Below are 10,715 nucleotides of genomic sequence, written 5' to 3' on the forward strand. Positions count from 1 at the left end.
GATCACCGCTGGATTGCGGCGCTGAGCCAGGCTGCACTGCCTGCCTGTCCTTCGTGACCAAGTAAGACAAAAGCTTGAATTCCGTGCAGTTTGGGAGCCAAGAAACAGAGAGAAGATAAGCTCTTGGAAGTGAGCATGAAAGCAGATTTCAGCACGTGGGGAGAGGAAGGTGCTGAGAAACTGGTGGTGATAAGACAGCTGCAGATTTACTCTGTGTGTAGTGAGTATGCATGTTGTGTGTGGTGTGTATATGCAGTGTACGTGCAGTGTGTGTTTGTGTGTGCGGTATGAGTGTGTGTGTATACAGTGTGTCAGTGTGTATGTGTACTGTGTGTATTTATGTGCAGTGTGTGTGGTGTGTGTGTGTGTGGTGTGTGTGCAGTGTGTGTTGTATGTGTGGTATGAGTGTGTATATAGTGTGTGAATATGTGTATGTATTATGTGTGCAGTGTGTGTGTAGTATGTATGTGTGGTGTGTGGTTGTGTGTGTGTTGCATGTGTGGTGTGTTGTGTTTGCAGTGTGTGTAGGTGTATATATGTAGCATGTGGTGTGTGTATGGGTGGTGTGTATGTGTATGTGTGGTGTTATTGTGTGTATATGGTGTGTGAATATGTGTATGTATTATATGTGCGGTGTGTGTATAGTGTGTGCTTGCATGTGTGATGTGTTTGTAGTGTGTGTATGTGTATATATGTTGCATGTGGTGTGTATGTGTGGTGTGTGTGTATTATATGCACAGTGTGTGTGGTATGTGCGGTGTGTGGTTGCATGTGTGTTGCGGGTGTGGTGTGGTGTCTTTGCAGTGTGTGTATGTGTATATATGTAGCATGTGGTGTGCATGTGTGTGTGTGTGTATGTGTGGTGTGGTGTGTCTGCAGTGTGTGTGTGTATATATAGAATGTGGTATGTGTATGGGTGGTGTGTGTGTGTGTGGTGTGGTGTGTTTGCAGTGTGTGTGTATATGTAGCATGTGGTTTGTGTATGGGTGGTGTGTATGTATGTGTGTGTATGTGTGGTGTGGTGTGTTTGCAGTGTGTGTGTATATGTAGCATGTGGTGTGTGTATGGGTGTGGTGTGTGTATGTGTGGTGTGGTGTGTTTGCAGTGTGTGTGTGTGTATGTAGCATGTGGTGTGTGTATGGGTGTGGTGTGTGTATGTGTGGTGTGGTGTGTTTGCAGTGTGTGTGTGTGTATGTAGCATGTGGTGTGTATATGGGTGGTGTGTATGTATGTGTGTGTGTGTGTATGTGTGGTGTGGTGTGTTTGCAGTGTGTGTGTGTGTATGTAGCATGTGGTGTGTGTATGGGTGGGCTGTGTGTCTGTGTGGTGTCACTGTGTGTGTGTACACGCGGCACGCGCTTGCTGCCACACCCTTGTTAGCATGGACCGAGCGAGCCTGTTTCACCCACGCATTGCAGTAATGACACCAGGAGAGTGAAAGCCAGAGCGGCCTCCTTGAGAAGTTAAATAAGTTTTGAAATAAAGTGTTATTATTAGGAAGTGCCTGCAATGCAGGGGACCTGGGTTCGATCCCAGGGTTGGGAAGATCCCCTGGAGGAGGGCATGGCAACTCACTGCCGTATTCTTGCCTGGAGAATCCCATGGACAGAGGAGCCTGGTGGGCCACAGTCCATAGGGTCGCACAGAGTCGGACACGACTGCGACTGAGCACGCACATACCAGAATGCAAGTGTGTACTAAAAAGGAAAATAAAGGTTTCAGTTAATTCATTTTACTCTGGAGAGCGACATGTTGATCATGGGACCTTTAAAGGAGGCATCTTACGTGTCTTTCAGAGGCTGCAGATACCAGGCTTCCCCTGCCACCTACTGGTTGTTGGTTGCAATTTAAAGAAAAATCTAAGACTAAAGAGAAGCACCACAAACACTAGTGTGCCAGCTTTTGAAGCAAAATACCATCAGTAAACCTTGAAATCTCCTGTCTCCCCCTCCCAGACTGTGTCTCCCTTCTCTTCGGAAGTATTCATTAGCTTGATTTATATGTATGCCATCCTAACGCACTTTACAGTGTACACACACACACACACGTGATGTTGGTGTTTTGCATGTTTTTACAGTGCACAAAAATATCCAGGGTCACACAGAGTTGGACACAAGCGAAGCATCTCAGCATGCATGCACGTCTCCTGTAGGCAGCCTATGACAGTGAAGTGTTAGTCGCTCAGTTATGTCTGACTCTTTGTGACTCCATGGACTATATTGTCCACCATGCCCTCTTCCAGGGGATCTTCTTTCTGACCCAGGGATCGAACCTGGGTCTTATGCACTGCAGGCAGACTACCATTTGAGCCACCAGGGACAGCTTGTACCTGGAGCTTATTTTTCTTATCCACTCTGACAACCTTTGCCTCTTGACTGGGTTGTTTAATCCATTCATTCACATTAAATTCTATTATTGATGTGGCTGGATTTTTTTGTCCAGCGTTTTGCTTTCTGTTTTCTCTATGTCTCAGGCCTGATTTCACTTGTCTCTTTCTGGGGTGCTTGCTGCGCATATGTTGGTCTAATAGTTCTCATCTCACAGGTCTCCTAGGCTCTGTTCACTTTTCCTCAGTCTTTTTTCTTTGTCTTCTTCAGACTTGGTCATTTCAATTGTCCTAGCTTCATGCTTGCTGAATCTTTCTTTAGCCTACTTAAATCTGCCTTTAACTCCTCTAGTTAATTTTTCATTTCTCTTATTGTACTTTTCAGCTACAGAGTTTATGTTTGGTTTCTTTGAAGATTTTCTGCTGCTGCTGCTGCTGACACTTCAGTCATGTCCGACTCTGTGCGACCCCATAGACGGCAGCCCACCAGGCTCCCCCATCCCTGGGATTCTCCAGGCAAGAACACTGGAGTGGGTTGCCATTTCCTTCTCCAGTGCATGAAAGGGAAGAGTGAAAGTGAAGTCGCTCAGTCATATCTGACTCTTAGTGACCCCATGGACTGCAGCCCACCAGGCTCCTCCGCCCATGGGATTCCCCAGGCAAGAGCACTGGAGTGGGGTGCCATTGCCTTCTCCGTGAAGGTTTTCTACCTCCTGACGTTTATATTTCGCTCAGACATAGTCGTCTTACTTTCTCCATACCTTCGTTTCTAGTTCTTGAGCACCTTTAACACAGTTGTAAAGTCTTTGGTAGGTTAGCTTTCTTGTCCTTCTCAGGAAGAGTTATATAGGTTTATTTTTTCCTTTGCTTGGAATGCCTTTTTTTTCTTTTTCTTTTTGGCTTTCCAGGTAGTGCTAGTGGTAAAGAGTCCACCTGCCTGTGCAGGAGACACAAGAGAAGCAGTTTGATCTTTGGGTTGAGAAGATCCCCTGGAGAAGGGCATGGCAACCCACTCCAGTATTCTTGCCTGGAGAATCCCATGGACAGTGGAGCCTGGTGGGCTACAGCCCATGGGCTGCAAAGAGTTGGATACAACTGAGTGACTCAACATCCGTGTTGCTGCAAATGGCATTACTTCATTACACTGACTTTTTTAATGATTTTTTTGTTGTTGTTGAAAACTGGACATTTGAATCTAATGATGTGGTAACTATGAGAATCAGATTCTGCTGACAAAATCTTGGCTCTCCGTGCACCAATGCTGAACAGAAATGCGGAGATAGAGTTATGGAGAAGAAAGAGTGACCTTATTTCTTTGCTAGGGATCACAGTAGGCTAGAGCCCCAAGAACTGGGAGAACTCTCTGAAGAATAGGAGTTTATATAGTCAGTTCAGTTCAGTTCATTTCAGTCACTCAGTCTTGTCTGACTCTTTGTGATCCCATGGACTGCAGCACGCCAGGCTTCCCTGTCCATCACCAACTCCTGGAGTTTACTCAAACTCATGTCCATCGAGTTGGTGATGCCATCTAACCATCTCATCCACTGTTGTCCCCTTCTCCTCCTGCCTTCAATCTTTCCCAGCATCAGGGGCATTTCCAAGGAGTCAGTTCTTCACATCAGGTGGCCAAATCAGGTGGAGTTTCAGCTTCAGCATCAGTCCTTCCAATGAATATTCAGGACTGATTTCCTTTAGGATGGACTGGTTGGATCTCCTTGCAGTCCAAGGGACCCTCAAGAGTCTTCTCCAACACAATTCAAAAGCATCAATTCTTCCGCTCTCAGCTTTCTTTATAGTCCAACTCTCACATCCACACATGACTACTGGAAAAACCATAGCTTTGACTAGACAGACCTTTGTTGGCAAAGTAATGTCTCTGCTTTTGAATATGATGTCTAGGTTGGTCATAGCTTTTCTTCCAAGGAGGAAGCGTCTTTTAATTGCATGGCTGCACTCACCATCTGCAGTGATTTCGGAGCCCCCCCCCCCAAAATGAAGTCTGTCACTGTTTTCACTGTTTCCCCATCTATTTCCCATGAAGTGATGAGACCAGATGCCATGATCTTAGTTTTCTGAATGTAGAGCTTTAAGCCAACTTTTTCACTCTCCTTTTTCATTTTCATCAAGAGGCCCTTTAGTTCTTCTTCACTTTCTGCCAAAAGGGTAATGTCATCTGCATATCTGAGGTTATTGGTATTTCTCCTGGCAATCTTGATTCCAGCTTGTGCTTCATCCTGCCTGGGATTTCCCATGATGTACTCTGTGTGTAAGTTAAATAAGCAGGGTGACAATATACAGCCTTGACGTACTCCTTTCCAGATTTGGAACCAGCCTATTGTTCCATGTCCAGTTCTAACCGTTGTTTTTTGGCCTGCATACAGATTTCTCAGGAGGCAGGTCAGGTGGTCTGGTATTCCCATCTTTTTAAGAATTTTCCAGTTTGTTGTGATCCACACAGTCAAAGGCTTTGGCATAGTCAATAAAGCAGAAGTAGATGTTTTTCTGGAACGCTCTTGCTTTTCTGATGATCCAACGGATGTTGGCAATTTGATCTCTGGTTCCTTTGCCTTTTCTAAATTCAGCTTGAACATCTGGAAGTTCATGCTTCATGTATTGTTGAAGCCTGGCTTGGAGAATTTTGAGCATTACTTTACTAGTGTGTGAGATGAGTGCAACTGTGTGGTAGTTTGAGCATTCTTTGACATTGCCTTTCTTTGGGGTGGGAATGAAAACTGAACTTTTCTGGTCCTGTGGCCACTGCAGAGTTTTCCAGATTTGCTGGCATATTGAGTACAGCACTTTCACAGCATCATCTTTGAAATAGGTCAACTGGAATTCTATCACTTCCACTAGCTTTGTTCGTAGTGATGCTTCCTAAGGCCCACTTGACTTCTCATTCCAGGATGTATGGCTGTAGATGAGTGATCACACCATTGTGGTTATCTGGGTCATGAAGATCTTTTTTGTATATTTCTTCTGTGTATTCTTGCCACCTCTTAATATCTTCTGCTTCTGTTAGGTCCATACCATTTCTGTCCTTTATTGTGCCCATCTTTGCATGAAGTGTTCCCTTGGTATCTCTAATTTCCTTGAAGAGATCTCTAGTCTTTTGTTTTCTATTATTTTCCTCTATTTCTATTCTATTGTTTTCCTCTATTTCTTTGCATTGATCACGGAGGAAGGTCTTCTTATCTCTCCTTGCTATTCTTTGGAACTCTGCATTCAAATAGGCATATCTTTTCTTTTCTCCTTCACTTTTCGCTTCTCCTCTTTTCTCAACTATTTTTAAGGCCTCCTCAGACAACCAGTTTGCCTTTTTTGTATTTCTTTTTCTTGGGGATGGTCTTGACCACTGCCTCCTGTACAATGTCACAAACCTCGGTCAATTGTTCTTCAGGCACTCTATATCAGATCTAATCCCTTGAATCTATTTATCACTTCCACTGTATAATCATAAAGGATTTGATTTAGGTCATACCTGAATGGTCTAGTGGCTTTCCCAACTTTCTTCAGTTTAAGTCTGAATTTTGCAGTAAGGATTTCATGATCTGAGACACAGTTAGCTCCCAGTCTTGTATTTTGCTGACTGTATAGAGCTTTTTCATCTTTGGCTGCAAAGAATATAATCAATCCAGTTTTGGTATTGACCATCTGGTGATGTCTATGTGTAGCATCTTCTCTTGTGTTGTTGGAAGAGGGTGTTTGCTATGACCAGTGCATTCTCTCGGCAAAACTCTCTTAGCCTTTGCCCTGCTTTATTCAGGTCTTCTAATTTTGATGGGTTTCTCTAGAATCCACCTGCAATGCAGGAGACCCCGGTTCTACTCCTGGGATGAGAAGATCCGCTGGAGGAGGGAAAAAGTACTCTGGCCTGGAGAATTCCATGGACCATACAGTCCACGGGGTCGCAAAGAGTTGGACACGACTGAGCGACTTTCACTTCTCTGATCCCTTTAATCCTGCCTCAGGTGGTTTCCTGGCTGTCCGCTCCTTCCATCAGCAACTGTTCAAACCTGCTCTTTGGAGCTCAGAGAAGGTCGTGGAGGCTGAAGTCTTGCCTACAAGAAATCGGGGACAAAAAGAGCTCCATGTCTGGAAGCCCCACAGGGCCCTGCACGGCATCAATTGTACTCTCTCCTCAGGGTTTACGGTTTTTGTGTTTTATTGTTGTAGGCGGTCTTCTAAGGATCTGCCAAGGATTAGCATGACGTGTAAACCTAAGGTCTTTTCAGGTCTTTTCTGAACCTGAACCTTTCCCTGGGTATGCATAGTGACTTTCTGATTTCATTGCATGTGAGGTTGCTTTTGAGTGCCTTAGTCTTTAATGCCTGGCTCCAAGGGGAGAAAAAACGAAGTGGAGGGAAGGTACCAGTCTTTTAAATCCTCTGATGGCACGTCTGCCAGAGCAGCGAGGTGTGTGCACCGACAGCTGCCCACTTCTGTTCCTGCACCTTCGTGATCAGAAGCAGCAATCAGCGGTCAGAACAGACTTCCGACATTTGGAGGAAAGGATCCTTCTTGCCCACCTCTCACAAGCTGTTTGCAAAGTCTCCTGCAGCTCCTCCTCCACCTGCATGGGCTGGAGGAGTGACACGGGTAGTCTCCACTGAACTTGAAGAGCCTAAGCTACTCCATCTTGTAAAACAACTCCATTTTGCAAAGGTACCGGGCAAACAGACTTAGACTTTGGATATTGCCTAAACTTGCCCCACTGTGCGCGAGCCAAACAGCCCTTAGGTTAAATCTCCTGACTTTAAGTTCAAGAATTTGTGATTTACCTTGGAAGTAATGATTTACCTTTGTGATTTACCTTGGAAGTAATGAGTTACCTTTGTGATTTACCTTGAAAGTAATGATCTACCATGGAAGTAAAAAAAAAAAAAATCAGAAATCCACACACAACCCTATAGAAGAGGGTAACCAATCAGTAGTTCTTCAGCCTGAACACCCCCTTTTTACCCTTTTACCTAGATATTCCCTATATACGGAGTGTAGCCCAAAACTTGGGGCTCCTCTCCTTAGCCGCTGCGTCGGTAACGGTGGGAGCCCCAGCTCACGCTTGGTAATAAAAACTCTCTTGCTTTTGCGTTGGGTATCGGCTCCCTGGTGGTCACTGGGAGATTTCGCGACTTGGGCATAACAAACTAAAGTTGAAATTGACCAAAATGAACCACTGTTTACCATCCAAGCCTTCCTCTGGAAGTTACAGGCCTTTATAAGATTCGAGTTCCGATCGCTTATATCAGAGAGTCTGCTAGTACTATAGTTGCTTTGGTTGGGAGACTGATTCTTGGTTCTGCCTACTCTACCATCTTCCCAGAAAGCTTTCTTCATTTTTGAAAGATAGTTTTGTTACATCATGTAGTTACATAATTACATTCTTGGTTAAAAGTTTTTAAAATTAATTTTTAGTGGAATATAATTGCTTTACAATGTTGTGTTAGCTTCTACTGTACAGCAAGGTGATAGGTTTCTTTCTTTCACCTCTGTCTCCTGGCCTTTATTTTTCCTAATGAGAATTTAGCTGTGTTCCTTTGTATATAAATAGTCATTTTTCTCTTGCTGCTTTCTAATTTTTCTATCTTTGGTTTTGATCATTTTTACTATGACGTGTCTGGGGGGTCGATCTCTGTGTTATTCTAATGGTATTTGTTGAGCTTCTTGTGTGTGTGAAAGAAATCATCACTCAGTTGTGTCCGACTCTTTGCAACCCCGTGGACTGTAGGCCACCAGGCTCCTCTTTCCATGAAATTCTCCAATAAGAATACTGGAGTGGGTTGCCATTTCCTTCTCCAGGGGGTATTTCCGATCCAAGGATTGAACACAGGTCTCCTGCATTGCAGGCAGACTCTTTACTATATGTGTCACCACGTAGATTAGTGTTTTTCCTCAAAGTTGGGAAATTTTCAGCCAATATTTCTTTAAATCCTCTTTCTGTTCCTGTCTCTCTAGTGACGTCTCTGGTTTCATTCCTTAGAAGGTGTAGCCTTGGGCAGTCAGGTGGTGTGACAGATTTTAACCGATCTTTCTTTAACAATTTCCCGATCTGTTCAATGATCTGCCTTTCTTGGTGGCATACTCAGAAATCAGCTCCAATTGTTGGTGGACTGCTTTGTTTTTGATGATAGCCTGGGGCATGAATTGCTCTGCGATTGGATCCAGTTAAATTTGGGTCCCTTTGCAGAGCTGCAGAGGCAATGTGAGAGGCTAGTCTTTGAGTTAGGATGCCAGGAGGGCTCTTCCTACCTGGCACTTTGCCTGGCTCTCGCTGGTACAACTTGGCTCACTGCCCTTTTGGTGCTACCAGCCTCCTAGCTGCTAACCACCAGGTCCTCCATTCTTGAGAGCACCCTGAGGCTTGGATTCCCCCCGACACTCCTCCAAATAAAATAGTTTCGTTTGGTGGGCAGAACTTCTGTGCTCACAGCCTGCCATATCAGTGGGGAAAAAAACACCTGAATCGCTGTTCTGGAGCTGGCAAGTGGCCCCATGGCCTGCTTCTCTAGGACTGATATGCCTGCGTTAGCAGTAGAGCTCAGTTTGATTTGCCTCTCCTCGCATGGAAACTTCGCCCTTTGGAACAGCATCAGGGTCCTGGGATTCTTGGTCTGCTACACCTGGGGACCTGGGGTGGAGCCTCCATCCTGTAAATGGGAGCTGGGTGGAGGAGGGGAGTCCTGATCTCTTGGCTGTACTTACCTGGAGTTTATTTAACCTTTGCTACATTAGAGGGTCCTAAGAAATACTGGCAGCCTCCCCTCCTGGGAGACACATACTGTAGTGTAGGCCACAGTTGGGAACAGGTTGGAGAGGAGACATATATGCCACAGTCTTGACTTTCTTATGAGATTCAGTGTTCCTGAAGGTTCATGTGCTGTACGCCCTTAGGACAACAGGCAGACATTAAATGGTTGTTTTTCTCTACTTATGGTAGTTACGGTGGGGAGGTTAGAGCTCCTTTCAGTCATTCCAAAAATCATTTCCTACTTTTCTTTGCAGCCAAAGATGGAGAAGCTCTATACAGTCAACGAAAACAAGACCTGAGGCTGACTGTGGCTCAGATCATGAACTCCTTATTACCAAATTCAGACTTAAATTGAAGAAAGTAGGGAAAACCGCTAGACCATTCAGGTATGACCTAAATAAAATCCCTTATGATTATACAGTGGAAGTGAGAAATAGATTTAAGGGTCTAGATCTGATAGATAGAGTGCCTGATGAACTATGGAATGAGGTTTGTGACATTGTACAGGAGACAGGGACCAAGACCATCCCTATGGAAAAGAAATGCAAAAAAGCAAAATGGCTGTCTGGGGAGGCCTTACAAATAGCTGTGAAAAGAAGAGAGGCGAAAAGCAAAGGAGAAAAGGAAAGATATAAGCATCTGAATGCAGAGTTCCAAAGAATAGCAAGAAGAGATAAGAAAGCCTTCTTTAGCGATCAATGCAAAGAAATAGAGGAAAACAACAGAATGGGAAAGACTAGAGATCTCTTCAAGAAAATTAGAGATACCAAGGGAACATTTCATGCAAAGATGGGCTCGATAAAGGACAGAAATGGCCTGGACCTAACAGAAGCAGAAGATAGTAAGAAGAGGTGGCAAGAATACACGGAAGAACTGTACAAAAAAGATCTTCACGACCCAGATAATCATCATGATGTGATCATTAGTCTAGAGCCAGACATCTTGGAATGTGAAGTCAAGTGGGCCTTAGGAAGCATCCCTATGAACAAAGCTAGTGGAGGTGATGGAATTCCAGTTGAGCTGTTTCAAATCCTGAAAGATGATGCTGTGAAAAGTGCTGCACTCAATATGCCAGCAAGTTTGGAAAACTCAGCAGTGGCCACAGGACTGGAAAAGATCAGTTTTCATTCCAATTCCAAAGAATGCTCAAACTACTGCACAATTACACTCATCTTACATGCTAGTAAAGTCATGCTCAAAATTCTCCAAGCCAGACTTCAGCAATACGTGAACGTGAACTCCTTGATGTTCAAGCTGGATTTAGAAAAGGCAGAGGAACCAGAGATCAAATTGCCAACATCCGCTGGATCATGGAAAAAGCAGGAGCGTTCCAGAAAAACATCTATTTCTGCTTCTTGACTATGCTAAAGCCTTTGACTGTGTGGATCACAATAAACTGTGGAAAATTCTGAAAGAGATGGGAATACCAGAGCACCTAACCTCCCTCTTGAGAAATCTGTATGCAGGTCAGAAAGCAACAGTTAGAACTGGACATGGAACAACAGACTGGTTCCAAATAGGAAAAGGAGTACGTTAAGGCTGCATATTGTCACCCTGCTTATTTAACTTCTATGCAGAGTACATTATGAGAAACGCTGGACTGGAAGAAACACAAGCTGGAATCAAGATTGCCAGGAGAAATAT

The sequence above is a fragment of the Ovis canadensis genome, chromosome 26, assembly GCF_042477335.2.
Source record: "Ovis canadensis isolate MfBH-ARS-UI-01 breed Bighorn chromosome 26, ARS-UI_OviCan_v2, whole genome shotgun sequence".
In the NCBI taxonomy this organism is placed as follows: domain Eukaryota; kingdom Metazoa; phylum Chordata; class Mammalia; order Artiodactyla; family Bovidae; genus Ovis; species Ovis canadensis.